The sequence below is a fragment of the Sciurus carolinensis genome (genome assembly GCF_902686445.1).
Source record: "Sciurus carolinensis chromosome 14 unlocalized genomic scaffold, mSciCar1.2 scaffold_115_arrow_ctg1, whole genome shotgun sequence".
Lineage (NCBI taxonomy): Eukaryota > Metazoa > Chordata > Mammalia > Rodentia > Sciuridae > Sciurus > Sciurus carolinensis.
This window is the reverse complement of record NW_025920107.1, coordinates 1607119-1613424: the sequence shown is the minus strand read 5'-3', so window position 1 is coordinate 1613424 and position 6306 is coordinate 1607119.

Below are 6306 nucleotides of genomic sequence, written 5' to 3'. Positions count from 1 at the left end.
TGCATTTGCTCTTTCATCTCATTGTTCAATGCCTGCATTTGCTCTTTCATCTCATCATTTGCTTCCCTAATCATTTTAATTATGTACATTCTGAACTCCCTTTCTGTCATTTCTTCTGCCATGCTGTCGTTGGATTCTATTGATGTAACATCTAGATTTGTTTGGGGCATTTTCTTCCCTTGTTTTCTCATATTGTTCAGGAATCAGTGGGTCATTAAGATATTGCAGATTTCCTCTATTGGCTTATAATATCCCTGAAGATTGCTAGTATATCCCCTCTTATCCTTCAATAGCCTGAAGTCTTGGAAGATGTTGATAATGCGGAGCTCCACGAAGAAGCTGCCTCTCTAGGCTGGTGACCCTCAGGTGGTGTATATTCCCTGCTAGTGGTCAGAGGTGTCTCCACTTGTTGACCAATGGTCATCCAATGGGGAACTAGGCTGCGGGCTGAGGCAAGTCCTGTTTGTGCCTGTGTCTCTGGTTTTACCGTCCTTGTGGGAAAACCTCTCCCGGCAGGGAAGACTCACTCGGTGGGAACGTCTCGCTGGTCAGTTCCCCTCCTAGAGGTTCCCCTCAATCTACAACTACCACCTGGGCTGGGCTGTCTTCCTCTGCAACATTCCCAGAGGCCCTGACCTACCTCCTGGGCCTGGGAGCCTCACCCTCTGCAGACGAGTCTCCTTAGGCTGCCTCTCCCAGATAATCTGCCTGCAGTCCTGGAAACTTCACTCCGCCCCTAGGCGTGTCTCTGTGTGGTTCTTCCAGCAAGAAGCCACCTAGCTCCTGGGACTCTACTCTGCACCTAATCACCTGGCTATGCGGCCCCTCCTCTGAGCCACCACATGGAGCCCTGTACAATAGCTCCGATACCCAGAGACCCGCCACACACCTCCTCCACCGCACAGCAGCCCGGTTTCCGACGCAGTCACTAGGAGTCCAAGTAACTCACTTCGCGTCTTCTCCTCCTGCCAACCTCCCATAGCCCTAGGCAGTCACTCCAAGTCCATGTGACCCGCCCTGTTCCTCCTCCAGGCAGGCCACCGGTGTTCAGGAGCGGTCGCTTTGAGTGCAATCAACTCACCACTCGACTCCTCCTCTGGCAACTGCCTGTGGCTCTGATGCAGTCACTCCTAGACCAAGCGGCCCACCATGCTTCTCCTCTTCCTCCGGGCAACCCCCTGGTGTTCAGGAGTGCTCGCTCTGAGTTCAAACATCTCACGATGCAGCTCCTCCTCTGGCAACCGCCTGTGGCTCTGATGCAGTCACTCCTAGGTCAAGCGACCCGCCGTGCTCCTCCTCTTCCTCCGGGCAACCCCCGGTGTTCAGAAGCGGTTGTTCTGGGTCTAAACAGCTCGCCACGCAGCTCCTCCTCAGGCAGCCGCCCGGAGCCCCAGTGGTTGCTCCGAGTCCAAGCGCTGTGCTGAGCTGCCTCCTCTACAATGATCCCAGTTGTCCGTGTTTACCGCTCCAGCGGGGGGAGGGGTGTCTCGCCAAGCAACTCCACTTCACAAATTCCCTGCGTTCCGGGGCTATCGCCCCATCCGGGATGCCTCCCCAATGGGAGAGACTCACCTGGCGGCTTTGAGTTGGTCCCAAGTCTCTCACTATCTCCTCTTTTGAATCCTGCGTCCTGGAGCAACGTGAAATGCAGCCGCCCTCTAGGCCGCCATCTTGAAAACCATCTCATATTAGTTTTTTGACATGATTTGGTTTCTCCTTTATTTGGCTATTCCTTTAGGGTAGCACCTCCTGTTGCTGATTTGCATTGTTGTTTTTCATCTGTTCCTCATGGAATATTTTGCTGAGAATGTTCTGTAATGCTGGCTTTCTTTTTGTAAATTCCTTCAGCTTTTGTTTATCATGGAAGGATCTTATTTCATCGTCAAATTTGAATGTAAGTTTTGCTGAGCATAAGATTCTTGGTTGGCATCCGTTTTCTTTCAGGGCTTGGTAAATGTTGTTCCAGGCCCTTCTAGCTTTTAGAGTCTGGATTGAAAAATCTGCTGATATTCTTATTGGTTTCCCTCTGAATATAATTTGATTCTTTTCTCTCGCATCCTTTAAAATTCTGTCTTTATTTTGTATGTTAGGTATTTTCATAATAATGTGTGGGTCTGTTGTAATTTTGTATATTTGGAGTCCTATAATCCTCTTGTTCTTTGTTTTTCATTTCATTTTTCAGATTTTGGAAATTTTCTGATATTATTTTATTGAATAGATTGCTCATTCTTTGGTTTATTTCTCTAAGCCTTCCTCAATCCCAATAATTCTTAAATTTGACCTTTTCATGATATCCCATAATTCTTGTAGATTCTGTTCATGATTTCTTACCATCTTCTCTGTTTGTTCAATTTTGTTTTCGAGGTTAAATATTTTGTCTTCAATATCTGAAGTTCTGTCTTCCAGGTGTTCTATCCTATTGATTATGCTTTCTATAGAATTTTTAACTTGGTTTATTGTTTCCTTCATTTCAAGGATTTCAGTTGTTTTTTTTTTTTCAGTATCTCTAACTCTTTATTGAAATGATCTCTTTCTTCCCATATTTGGTCTTTTAACTGTTGATTGGTGCGATCATTTAATGCCTGCATTTGCTCTTTCATCTCCTCCTTCAATGCCTGCATTTGCTCTTTCATCTCCTCATTTGCTTCCCTGATTGTTTTAATTATGTACATTCTGAACTCCCTTTCTGACATTTCTTCTGCTGTGCTGTCATTGGGTTTTATTGATGTAGTATCTAGATTTGTTTGGGACATTTTCTTCCCTTGTTTTCTCATATTGGTCAGCTGTCAGTGGGACCCTGAGATATTGCAAATTTCCTCTATTGACTTATAGTGTCCTGGTAGATTTCCAGTGTATCACCTCCCAGCCTTCAGTAGTCAGAAGTCTTGGAGGAACTTGATAATGCAGTGCTTCTGAAGAAAGCTGCTCCTAGCCCCCTACTGTTTCCAGGGAGCTGGCAGTGTACGGAAAGGCTCTCACTGGGGGCCTGCACCATGCAGCTGGCTGTGTGGGAGGAGCCCATCACCAGAGTGCGGAAGGCTACCTAGGGAAGACTCTAGCTGCCCTGCCCTGCTCTGATATGCCACCCCTATCTGTGCCTGTCCCCCAAGCCAAGTTTCGCCCAATGGGAGAGACTCACCCCATGACTCTATTTTTGTCCAATTCTCTCAATACATCCCTTATTGAGTCCTGGGTTCTGGAGTGACTGGAGATGCAGTCACCCTCTAGTACACCATCTTGGATCGACTGGTGGAAAGAACCTGCAGTTGGAGTGGGCAGAGATGCTTGGAGAAGTCTCTGGCTGCCCTGCCCTGATCCCAGAGGCTGCTTGCAGATCGAAGCTGTCCATTGGCTTGGGGACTTGTGGCTGGCTCTGTGTAGAAAGGCTCTCACTGGGTGGTCTGCTCTGAGAAGCTAGCCTTGAAAGGTGCCTCCCACCACAGGGACTGGGCTGCTTGGGGAAGTTTATGGCTACCTTGTCCTGGTCTCTGAAGCTGCTTGTGGGCCATAGCACACTGTGCTGGCTCCAGGACTTGGAGCTTGTTTTGATCAGAAAGGCTCACACTAGGGGGCCTGACCGAGAACCTGGAGAAGCTGACTGTGTGAGAGGGGCCCACCACTGGAGTGTTTGGTGCTGCCTGTGGAAGACTCTAGCTGTCCTGCCCTGCTCCAATAATCCACCTCTATCTGGGCCGGCCACCCGGGCCAAGCTTTAACCAGTGGGCAGACTCACCCGTGGCTCTATTTTAGTCCGAGTCTCTCAATGCCTCCCCTTCTTGACTCCTGGTTTCTGCAGTGACTGTGGATGCAGTCACCCTCTAGTACACCATCTTGGATCGCCCTGTGGAAAGAACCTGCAGCTGGAGGGGGCTGGCTGCCTGGAAAAGTCTCTGGCTGCCCTGCCCTGATCTCAGAGGCTGCTGGCAGATCGAAGCTCTCTGTTGGCTCAGGGGCTTGTGGCTGGCTCTGTGTAGAAAGGCTCTCACTGGGTGGTCTGCTCTGAGAAGCTAGCCTTGAAAGGCACCTCCCACCTCAGGGGTCCGGGCTGCTTGGGGAAGTCTCTGGCTGCCCTGTCCTTGTACAATTCTACATTTAAAAGACCCAAAAACTCCATCAGAAAATTTCTACACCTAATAAAGAAATTCAGAAAAATAGCAGGGTATAAAAACCAATACCATAAATCAAATGCATTTCTATACATCAGTGATGAATCAACTGGAGGAGAAATTATTAAAACTAGTCCATTCATAATAACTTCAAAAAAATGGGGATCAACCTAATGAAAGAGGGGATAGACCTCTACCATGGAAACTACAGAATCCTACATAATAAAATGGAGGACATCCTTAGAAGATGGAAAGATCTCCTATGCTCTTGAGTAGGCAGAATTAATATTTTAAAGGTGATCATACTACCAAGACTGTTACAGATTTAATGTGATTCCTACTAAAATATCAATGGCATTCTTCATAGAACTGAAAAAAGTAATTGTGAAATTTATTCGCAAAACAAGAGACCCAGAATAGCCACAGTGATACATACTAAGAAGAGTAAAGAAGGAGGGATCACAATACAGACCTAGAGAGTAATGTTAACAAAAATGGCATGGAATTGTACCAAAATACACATGTAGTACAATGGTACAAAACACACAGAGACAAAATCAAATAAATAGAGTTTTCTCATACTAAATTAAGGCACCAAAAACATACATTGAAAAAAAAGATAGCCTATTGAACAAATGGTGCTGGAAAAAATGGAAATTTATATGTAGCAAAATGAAATCATAACTCTATCTCAAACCCTGTGGAAAAATCAACAGAAAGGTGATTAAAGATAGGTACTAAAACAGAGATCCTGCTAATAATAGAAGAAAAAGTAGGACCAAATCTCCACCTAGTCAACATAGAAACTGACCTCCTTAACAAGTCTCCAAAAGCACAAGAAGTAGATTCAAGTAATCATAAAAGGCATGGACTCAAAATAAAAATCTTCTCAGCAAAGAAAACAATCTGTAACATGAAGAGAGTGCCTATGGAATGGAAGAAAATCTACCATATACACCTTAGATAAAGTGATAATCTACAGAATATATAAAGAACTCAAAAAACTTAACACCAAAAATAACCAGATCAGGGCTGGGTATGTAGCCCAGATGGTAGAGTGCTTGCCTTGCAAACTCAGGACTCTGGGTTCAATCCCCACCACCACCAAAAAAAAAAAAAACAAAAACAAAAAAAAAAAAAACAACAACAAAAAAAAACCCAATCATTAAATGGAGTAAAGAACTGAACCAACACTTCACAGAAGAAAAACTGCAAATAACCAACTAAGATGAAAAATTACTCATCATCTCTAGCAATTAGAGATATGCAGGTCAAAACCACTTTATGATTTTATCCCACTCCTATTACAATGATAATTTTTTAAAAATAAAACATAAAATTATGTTTTGCTGAGGATATATGGAAAAAGGTACACTCATACATTGTGCTTGGTCTACAAATTGATTTAACCTTTCTGGAAATTTTATTGAGATTTCAGAGAAAACACAGGATGAAACTACCATTTGACTCAGTCATCCCACTCCTTGATATAAACACACAAAGGATTTAAAACCAGCATACTACAGTGACTTAGCCACATCATTTTTTATAGCAGCTCAGTTCACAATAACTAAATGAGGGAACCAACCTAGAAGGCCTTCAACATATGTATGGATAAAGAAAATGTAGTATATGCAGACAATGGAATGCTATTCTCAATTAAAGAAAAAGAAAGTTATGGCATTTTCTAGTAAATTCATGGATCTACAGATTACCACAATAAGTGAAATGAGTGAAACCCAAAAAACTAAAGGCCACATATTTTCTCTGACAGGCAAATGGTGATTCATAATGGGGGGGTTGATGGAATGAAGAGTCTGGATTGTGTAGAAAGTAGTGAGGGGAAAGGAATCAAAGTAAGGAGGGGACTGACAGTAAAATGATCTGGACAACATTATCCTGAATAAATGTGTGATTACACTACCTTTGGGTCTGCAACACATGTAGCCTGTAGAATTTGTACTCCTTTTGTGTACAATTTTTCTGAATGCATTCTACTGTGATATATAACTAATTGGAAACAATTAAAAATAATGTTTGACAAATAAATGTTTGTCACATTCTTTTTATTTATAGAATTTCTTTTCAGTATGATTTCTGTGCTAGTGAGAAATGTATACTTTTCCATTAAAAGCTTCATTATATTCTTTGCTTTTGTATGATTTACTTGGTGGTTAATTAGTCACATTTTTTTATTAAA